This window comes from Oncorhynchus kisutch, unplaced genomic scaffold, assembly GCF_002021735.2.
Source record: "Oncorhynchus kisutch isolate 150728-3 unplaced genomic scaffold, Okis_V2 scaffold1365, whole genome shotgun sequence".
Classification (NCBI taxonomy): Eukaryota; Metazoa; Chordata; class Actinopteri; order Salmoniformes; family Salmonidae; genus Oncorhynchus; species Oncorhynchus kisutch.
The window spans coordinates 31,202-42,114 of record NW_022263310.1 but is presented as its reverse complement, the minus strand read 5'-3'; positions in this window follow the sequence as shown (position 1 = coordinate 42,114).

The following is a 10,913-nucleotide window of genomic DNA, read 5'->3' as shown; positions in this document are numbered from 1 at the left end:
TTGATCACCTTGTTAACCCTTTAGAGCCCAATGTTACATATCTGTAACAGTGTCTTTAAACACCTGGTAAAGTGTCTGAACCCGATCAATACATAAAAGGAAGCCACGATCGTCAAGAAGAGATCCTAGTACACACTTGACACCATCTGATGCACGATCGTCAAGAAGAGATCCTAGTACACACTTGACACCATCTGATGCACGATCGTCAAGAAGAGATCCTAGTACACACTTGACACCATCTGATGCACGATCGTCAAGAAGAGATCCTAGTATACACTTGACACCATCTGATGCACGATCGTCAAGAAGAGATCCTAGTACACACTTGACACCATCTGATGCACGATCTTTGTAATTACACTATTAGAGATTGGCGCTGAAAATGGTGGACTTCAACAATGATAAAAAAAAGTTAATTATGTTACTCCGAATGGTCTCGTAAATTGTCAAAAATGTGAGTTTCTGAAATTCAATACATTTCTAAGAAAAATATTTATATATTTTTTTTATATATCAAACTTTTTAGTCACTTAAAAGTTTGTTCCATATATGTAACATTGGGCATTAAGTCAAATCAAATCGAATCAAATTTATTTATATAGCCCTTCGTACATCAGCTTATATCTCAAAGGGCTGTACAGAAACCCAGCATAAAACCCCAAACAGCAAGCAATGCAGGTGTAGAAGCACAGTGGCTAGGAAAAACTCCCTAGAAAGGCCAAAACCTAGGAAGAAACCTAGAGAGGAACCAGGCTATGAGGGGTGGCCAGTCCTCTTCTGGCTGTGCCGGGTGGAGATTATAACAGAACATGGCCAAGATGTTCAAATGTTCATAAATGACCAGCATGGTGAAATAATAATAATCACAGTAGTTGTCGAGGGGGCAGCAAGTCAGCACCTCAGGAGTAAATGTCAGTTGGCTTTTCATAGCCAATCATTAAGAGTATCTCTACCACTCCTGCTGTCTCTAGAGAGTTGGAAATAGCAGGTCTGGGACAGGTAGCACGTCCGGTGAACAGGTCAGGATTCCATAGCCGCAGGCAGAACAGTTGAAACTGGAGCAGCAGCACGGCCAGGTGACTGGGGACAGCAAGGAGTCATCAGGCCAGGTAGTCCTGAGGCATGGTCCTGGGGCTCAGAAAGAAAGAGAGAATTAGAGAGAGCATACTTAAATTCACACAGGACACCGGATAAGACAGGAGAAGTACTCCAGATATAACAAACTGACCCTAGCTCCCCGACACAAACTACTGCAGCATGAATACTGGAGGCTGAGACAGGAGGGGTCAGGAGACACTGTGGCCCCATCCGATGATACCCCCGGACAGGGCCAAACAGGAAGGATATAACCCCACCCACTTTGACAAAGCACAGCCCCCACACCACTAGAGGGATTTCTTCAACCACCAACTTACCATCCTGAGACAAGGCCGAGTATAGCCCACAAAGATCTCCGCCACGGCACAACCCAGGGGGGGCGCCAACCCAGACAGGAAGATCACATAAGTGACTCAACACACTCAAGTGACGCACCCATCCTAGGGACGGCATGAAAGAGCACCAGTAAGCCGGTGACACAGCCCCTGTAATAGGGTTAGAGGCAGAGAATCCCAGTGGAGCGAGGGGAACCGGCCAGGCAGTTAACTATTGTTCAGTTTCTGTATAGGGTACATGTCACGCCTTGGTCTTAGTATTTTGTGTTTTCCTTAATTATTTGTTCAGGCCAGGGTGTGACATGGGTTATTGTGTTGTCGTATTGTTTTTTTTGTAGGCATTGGGATTGTGGTTGATTAGGGGTGTGTCGAGTGTAGGCTTGGCTGCCTGAGGCGGCTCTCAATCAGCAGTCAGGTGCTTGTCGTTGCCTCTGATTGGGAACCGTATTTAGGTAGCCTGAGTTCGCTTTGTATTTCGTGGGTGATTGTTCCTGTCTCTGTGTAGTGTTCACCAGATAGGCTGTAATACGTTTCACGTTCCGTTTGTTGTTGTTGTATTTATTTATTTATTTCATGTATCGTCACTTTTTTCATTAAGGACATGAGTAACCACCACGCTGCATTTCGGTCCGACTCTCTCTCAACAAACGAAGAACGCCGTTACAGTACAGTTAGTTTATTGAGCCAGTTAACTAGTGTTCCGTTTCTGTATAGGGAACATACAGTTTATTGAGCCAGTTAACTATTGTTCCGTTTCTGTATAGGGTACAGACAGTTTATTGAGCCAATTAACTATTGTTCCGTTTCTGTATAGGGTACATACAGCTTATTGAGCCAGTTAACTATTGTTCCGTTTCTGTATAGGGTACAGGTAGTTTATTGAGCCAGTTAACTATTGTTCCGTTTCTGTATAGGGAACATACAGTTTATTGAGCCAGTTAACTAGTGTTCCGTTTCTGTATAGGGTACAGACAGTTTATTGAGCCAGTTAACTAGTGTTCCGTTTCTGTATAGGGTACAGGTAGTTTATTGAGCCAGTTAACTAGTGTTCCGTTTCTGTATAGGGAACAGACAGTTTATTGAGCCAGTTAACTAGTGTTCCGTTTCTGTATAGGGTACAGACAGTTTATTGAGCCAGTTAACTAGTGTTCCGTTTCTGTATAGGGTACAGACAGTTTATTGAGCCAGTTAACTATTGTTCCGTTTCTGTATAGGGTACAGGTAGTTTATTGAGCCAGTTAACTAGTGTTCCGTTTCTGTATAGGGTACAGACAGTTTATTGAGCCAGTTAACTAGTGCTCTGTTTCTGTATAGGGTACAGACAGTTTATTGAGCCAGTTAACTAGTGTTCCGTTTCTGTATAGGGTACAGACAGTTTATTGAGCCAGTTAACTAGTGTTCCGTTTCTGTATAGGGAACAGACAGTTTATTGAGCCAGTTAACTAGTGTTCCGTTTCTGTATAGGGTACAGACAGTTTATTGAGCCAGTTAACTAGTGTTCCGTTTCTGTATAGGGTACAGACAGTTTATTGAGCCAGTTAACTATTGTTCCGTTTCTGTATAGGGTACAGGTAGTTTATTGAGCCAGTTAACTAGTGTTCCGTTTCTGTATAGGGAACAGACAGTTTATTGAGCCAGTTAACTAGTGTTCAGTTTCTGTATAGGGTACAGACAGTTTATTGAGCCAGTTAACTAGTGTTCCGTTTCTGTATAGGGAACAGACAGTTTATTGAGCCAGTTAACTAGTGTTCCGTTTCTGTATAGGGTACAGACAGTTTATTGAGCCGGTTAACTAGTGCCCAGTTTCTGTATAGGGTACAGACAGTTTATTGAGCCAGTTAACTAGTGCTCCGTTTCTGTATAGGGTACAGACAGTTTATTGAGCCAGTTAACTAGTGCTCTGTTTCTGTATAGGGTACAGACAGTTTATTGAGCCAGTTAACTAGTGTTCCGTTTCTGTATAGGGTACAGACAGTTTATTGAGCCAGTTAACTATTGTTCCGTTTCTGTATAGGGTACAGGTAGTTTATTGAGCCAGTTAACTAGTGTTCCGTTTCTGTATAGGGTACAGACAGTTTATTGAGCCAGTTAACTAGTGTTCTGTTTCTGTATAGGGTACAGACAGTTTATTGAGCCAGTTAACTAGTGCTCCGTTTCTGTATAGGGTACAGACAGTTTATTGAGCCAGTTAACTAGTGTTCCGTTTCTGTATAGGGTACAGACAGTTTATTGAGCCAGTTAACTAGTGTTCCGTTTCTGTATAGGGAACAGACAGTTTATTGAGCCAGTTAACTAGTGTTCCGTTTCTGTATAGGGTACAGACAGTTTATTGAGCCAGTTAACTAGTGTTCCGTTTCTGTATAGGGTACAGACAGTTTATTGAGCCAGTTAACTAGTGTTCTGTTTCTGTATAGGGTACAGACAGTTTATTAGGCCAGTTAACTAGTGTTCCGTTACTCTATAGGGTACAGACAGTTTATTGAGCCAGTTAACTAGTGTTCCGTTACTCTATAGGGTACAGACAGTTTATTGGGCCAGTTAACTAGTGTTCCGTTACTCTATAGGGTACAGACAGTTTATTGAGCCAGTTAACTAGTGTTCCGTTACTCTATAGGGTACAGACAGTTTATTGAGCCAGTTAACTAGTGTTCCGTTACTCTATAGGGTACAGGTAGTTTATTTGTATCTCATTAACACAATCAAAATAAAGCATTATGATAGAATGGAGTCTTGCTGTTACTAATTTCTCCCTCTACTATCCCACCCCTGTCCTTGTTACTCACCCACTGACAACCATGAATATATCCTCTACTCTCTCTATATCTATATCTACTCTAATGCACAGAGAGGGGAACCGGCCAGGCAGAGACAGCAAGGGCGGTTTGTTGCTCCAGAGCCTTTCCGTTCACCTTCACACTCCTGGGCCAGACTACACTCAATCATATGACCCACTGAAGAGATGAGTCTTCAGTAAAGACTTAAAGGTTGAGACCGAGTTTGTGTCTCTCACATGGGTAGGCAGTCCATTCCATAAAAATGGAGCTCTATAGGAGAAAGCCCTGCCTCCAGCTGTTTGCTTAGAAATTCTAGGGACAATTAGGAGGCCTGTGTCTTATGACCGTAGCGTACGTGTAGGCAGGACCAAATCAGAGAGATAGGTAGGAGCAAGCCCATGTAATGCTTTGTAGGTTAGCAGTAAAACCTTGAAATCAGCCCTTGCCTTAACAGGAAGCCAGTGTAGGGGGCTAGCACTGGAGTAATATGATCTGATTTTTTGGTTCTAGTCAGGATTCTAGCAGCTGTATATTAAGCACTAACTGAAGTTTATTTAGTGCATTATCCGGGTAGCCGGAAAGTATCTGCATCATTTTTGGACAGAAAGCTTCTGATTTTTGCAATGTTACGTAGATGGAAAAAAACTGTCCTTGAAACAGTCTTGATATGTTCGTCAAAAGAGAGATCAGGTTCCAGAGTAACACCGAGGTCCTTCACAGTTTTATTTGATATGACTGTACAACCATTAAGATTAATTGTCAGATTCAACAGAAGATCTCTTTGTTTCTTGGGACCTAGAACAAGCATCTCTGTTTTGTCCGAATTTAAAAGTAGAAAGTTTGCAGCCATCCACTTCCTTATGTCTGAAACACAGGCTTCTAGTGAGGGCAAATTTGGGGCTTCACCATGTTTCATTGAAATGTACAGCTGTGTGTCATCTGCATAGCAGTGAAAGTTAACATTATGTTTTTGAATGACATCCCCAAGAGGTAAAATATATAGTGAAAAAAATAGTGGTCCTAAAACGGAACCTTGAGGAACACCGAAATTTACAGTTGATTTCTCAGAGGACAAACCATTCACAGAGACAATGTCACGTTCTGACCTTAGTTCTGTTATTATATCTCAACCAGCGATTGAGTTGTGAGACTCTGCTGTAGAGCTCATCACTCCCCCTAACTGGGAGGGGGCCAGAGACAATTACTCGATGCTGACACATCTTTCTAGCTGATTTACACGCTGAAGCTATGTTACGCTTGGTGACCTCTGACTGTTTCATCCTAACATTGTTGGTGATGCAAGCCACACAATTGTATCAATTGTTTTGTATTTCAAAATGTTTAGTAAAAACAGTTTTTCAAGAAATATGTTGTCTGTTAATTTGTATGGCAGCCATTTGAACTAGTTGGATGTCCTATCAGGCAAGAATAGAACGCGAGGAGTATGCAATTGAGATTCTCCCAATTTGTTTTCTGAACTCCTCCGTCCTCTGTGCTCTCCTCACTTCCTTCACTAGTGGGTAATCATGCAAATTACATGGACTGGGGTGGAATCCCAAATTAAATGTATATAGTAGTGGTAAAAAGGCATTTAGCTAGTTGTGCTAGACAGTTCATAGATTAAAGCATAATTAGCATATGTTTTTTTAATATAAACATTTCTCCTCTGAGTAAACAACAGCTGTTTCAAAGGGGGTGTGGGGGATCTGAAAACTCTTCCGCAAAGTACTCAGGTGGGACACTTTTGTGCTTCCTCTGCGAGACGAGGCTATCGAGGAGGCGTGGACACTCCTCCGTTCACCTACTAACCAATTGAAATGTATGTAGTTCTGTCCTTGAGCTGTTCTTGTCTATTAATGCTCTGTATTATGCCATGTTTCATGTTTTGTGTGGACCCCCGGAAGCAACAGCTAATAAAATACCAAAAAACGAATAATTGACACTCTCCTCGACCACTCATCGGTTTCCCGGGTCATGGAGGAGAGAGGACAGAGGAGTCGAAGAGGGGACGATCTTTTTCGCTAATGAGAATATCCCCAAGAAACTATTCAATTCTCAGTTGCACAAAATATGGCTTTTAACTCCAACCAACTCTAAATGCACTTTCAGAAGTTGTTCACCTGAGTTGGACCAAGGAGTGTCAAGGCTTTCACAAGCAACCCTCCTCTCTGTTTGGTAAGTCCTCAAGATCAATCATTTTCCTTGTCAATAGCCTACTCAAATTAAACAATGGTCGCTTTCTCATGCTCAGACATTGCATCAACCAATGGTTGTGTGCCACGTAATCGACTGTGCTGTCGGGCACCAGATTGTTATAACATATGATGTGGTTAGCTGATACGTAAAATACCTATTCAGGCGTTGTAAGATCTGGCAGGCATCAGCAACGCCTGGGCAAAGGAACACGCCCAATGACTTCATAGAAAACCTCACATTAAAACTATGTATGACTATATTGTTTAGAATAGTCATAGGAAAAGTTACACTGGGTGTCTACATGTGTCTACATGTGACCTAATATGTGCTAGTGAAGAGAGGCATGGTCATGAAGTACCACAAGATAGCCACAAGATGACACTACAGGTCTATCCTGGTCATGACCAAACTACTTATGGGCCCGGGAACCTTCCATTTATGTTGAACAATTGAACACCAATACACATTGCATACTGTACTATTTAATATGTGTTGAGTCATGCACAATGAGCATAGGGAGTATAGGGGACATAGGGGGGATTTTCTCTAAACAGCTGATCAGTGATACCTCCATTGCAACTACCTCTCCTTCAGCACAATATTGCTTAGAATCAAGGGCAATGGTGACATCATTAAGGACCTTTAAGGTCGCAGTGACACATCCATAACCTGAGCAGAAACCAGATTGCATACCAGAGAGAATACCATAGACATCAAGAAAGCCAGCCAGTTGATTTTTGACACGTTTTCCCAACACTTTTATAAACAGGGCAAAATAGAAATAGGCCTATCACTGTTAGGATCAGCTTGACCTCCCCTTTAAATAAAGGACGAACCGTGGCTGCCTTCCAAGCAGTGGAACCTCCCCAGAAAGGAGAGACAGGTTAAAAAGGTCAGCGATAGGCTTGGCGATGATGGGGGCAGCAACCTTAAAGAAGAAAGGGTCGAACGGTCTTTTTGGTCAAGATTCAGGAGCTCCTTTAGCACCTTGGACTCAGGGAGAAACTTTGTAGTGGGGCAGGGGAATAAGAGGGAGAAGCATCAGGGATAGTCGCTTTACAAGGGGTAGGAGATGAGGACATTTTGGACAGGCAAGGAGGCATGGCTGAGTCAAATAGGAATCCTGACTTAATGTCAGTAGGTGAGCCTATATGGGTGTGAGGTGAGCCTATATGGGTGTGAGGTGAGCCTATATGGGTGTGAGGTGAGCCTATATGGGTGTGAGGTGAGCCTATATGGGTGTGAGGTGAGCCTATATGGGTGTGAGGTGAGCCTATATGGGTGTGAGTTGAGCCTATGCACCCTGGAGGCGCTTAAAGTTCAGTGGGTCCCCCCGCACCTGTTACTCCTCTGTGTGTGTGTGTGTGTGTGTGTGTGTGTGTGTGTGTGTGTGTGTGTGTGTGTGTGTGTGTGTGTGTGTGTGTGTGTGTGTGTGTGTGTGTGTGTGTGTGTGTGTGTGTGTGTGTGTGTGTGTGTGTGTGTGCGTGAGCATGTGTGTGTGTGCTCGGATACAGTAGTAAATCTGTTCCCCATTCGTTGCTCATGTTCATTGATACTGCTCATGCTCATTAATACTGTGATGGGAAAAGGCTAGTCTGGTTAGGAGACAGTATACTAGCTCAGGGGCAGTGTTGACATTGTGAAGGAAAGGAAATGTTAACACAAGCACACTCACACACACACACACAAATTTGTGTGTGTGTGTGTGTTCTCCAACAGGCTCCAACACAGTCTCTTTTAGAGTCCCTCACACAAACACTCATTATATAAACTCACGGGCATGCTTGTGCATATACTGTGTTCATGCCAGTACACACACCCACACAGCATTCTACTGTTGACATTCACATACTCAGAGGACTTATAGAAATCATGTGACTGCCTATACAGAACACACACACTACTGCCACTGAATCCTTTGATGAATCAGCTTATCGAGTGGGGGTGCCCATGAATTACACCTCCAGAGCAATATTATATTAGACGATTTAACAGATGAGCATGTATACTCGCTTTCACTCAAACAGAAACAAATCATTCATACGTTGGACCCAGTTTATGCTGCCCATTAGGGTAAATTGGCTTTTCTGATTAGTGGAGCTTGCATAGAAGCCATGGGTGCATCTCAATAGTATAGGTTAGCTTCCTCTCCCTGTCTCATCTCTTTAATCATCACTGATCTGAAATATCTGAAAAAGTGATGGGAAATGCCCAGTAGGCAACCGCAATGTTTTCATCTATACTGTGGTAGAATCTCAATTGCATACTCCCCACATCCTCTCTCCTCGCCTCCTTCTCAAAACCCATTGGATATGAAAGCCAGAGGTCCCTCCCCTCTGACCTTCTCCTCTAATGGGTTTTGAGGAGGACGTGAGAAGTATGCAATTGAGATTCTCCCAATGATCTCAGATCCATGCAGATTGAGAAAAGGCAAGGAGAGGAAGCCCTGCTAGACTATTGAGATGCAACCCTTTCTCAGAAGTACTGGTAGTAGTAATGATAGTAGCGTATCACTAGAGGGCGATATTCTTCCATCTCCATGTGCAAGGCCCACAATATACTATATACAGGAAAGTATTATCTCTCCATATAGCACTAACCCTAACCTCTTATGTACTGAGAACAAGGCCCTTTCAATCAACCAATCGTGCAAAATTGTAGATGGCTAATGCTTTTGACATATTTGCCAAAGAGGTATTAACAAAGCTCAGACCTTCACCTCCAAACCTAGACAGTGGCAAGGAAAACTCTGGGTGTCCATGCATTAGTGTGCACGCATGTGTGTGTGTGTGTGTGTGTGTGTGTGTGTGTGTGTGTGTGTATGTGTGTACCTGACTGCACATGTGTAGGTGTGTTTTGATGTCTGTATGTATCGCACTGTAGGGAACCAGGCCAACGTTGGGCAGATGATGCATGGTGTGTCTCTCTGCACCTGCAGAGCTGCAGTCAGCCCACCTGTTAATTCCGTCTCTGCAGCTGGAGCCTCCAGGCATCTGCCTCTGCTCCCTCAGTGGATCAGGACAGGAGTCAATTCTGGGAGGACAGATTTCCACACAGAAACGGGCTATACAGTATAGAAATGGAGTAGAACTTGAAGTGAAGTGTACCGGCCCATGTGGGAATGGAACCATCAACCTTTATTCTGCCATCCTCCATCCAACTGATCCATCTGGTCCAGAAACCAGTCCTGTCCAGAAACAACCCCGATCCCCGATCCACATAGCCTATATGTCTATATGTAACCTAAACCTAGGATTTATTTCAGATCTTCACAACTAGCTAGGCTAGAGTATTACGGTCGGTCACGGAGGGTGCACAGCAGTGATGCAGTTGGACTTTTAATGATTCATATTTGAAAGCAAATTTCCTTTTCATTTCATAAATCCCATGAGGAAGACAGAATTGAAGAATCTTGACTATAAACAGAAAGGGTTTTAGTTTTCCTGAGTGATGTTTTCCTGAGGTGAGACAGAGAACATGCCAGAAAGGGAAAGCCAGCTATGTCCGATCTCTCCCTTGTAACACCATGTCTGGCCAGAGGGCAACTCTACGTAGGCCGTTACATAAGTGAAAAGGGTGAATCAGATGCTAGCTAGCCTCTGCCTTACACAAACTAATTCATGTTTGTTGACACAGAACATTTGTTTTACAGCCAATGCCCTCTGGGAATCTTGTCTAGAAGATATCCTTCACATTGCTGAGATAGGCTGCTAGGGTCATTTAAGTTAATCACTGCAAGGTCTTAAACTACAAATCTGAACTTGAGAAGTAGCTAGTTAGCTTGTTAGCTACCTAGTTAGTTAGTTAGTTAGTTTAAATACTGGTTATTTGATACTGTTTCATGTTTGCCGAACATACATATAGCCATGGTAGGGGCTGGAAGCTGGCAATTGACTTTGAAGGGCGATCGTTGAAGGACATTGGTTTGCCGACTTAGTACATGTTTCCATTTGATCACGCCGCAGCTTTGATTAGCACACAGCTGTCTTTCTTTCGCTGATTGAGCTCTCTCTTTCATCAACATTGTCTCTCTCTCTCTCTCTCTCTCTCTCTCTCTCTCTTTTCTCTCTGTCCGGGTCTCTCAGATCCTGCACTTCTAAAGATCTGTTTGTGCCTCCGTGCCTTCAAAGACGAGTCACATCAACAAAGCCTGGTTATTCAACTGTCATTGTGTGCCTCACATTTTCACTTTGTTGAGCATGATCAAACTGACTGTCATCTGGAGAGGCCTTCTAGATGAGGTTCATCCTCTTGTAAAGTTCAGGCAAGGGACATCGACCGAACATGGTTGAAGCCAGGGTAAACAGTGAAGGACTTTCTGGTCCTAAACTGAGTTGAAGGGTTTGATCTACCTACTGTAGCTATGTGTCAATTATCTAATGTCGTGCCATCTTCTGTTTGCCTTGTGTGCTTCATCTGCACTGATCTGGAAAAGGATTGCGACCTTTGGTTATTCTATTCAACAGCAAATTCTGTATGTGCCAAATGGCAATGTGTTACAATGGAC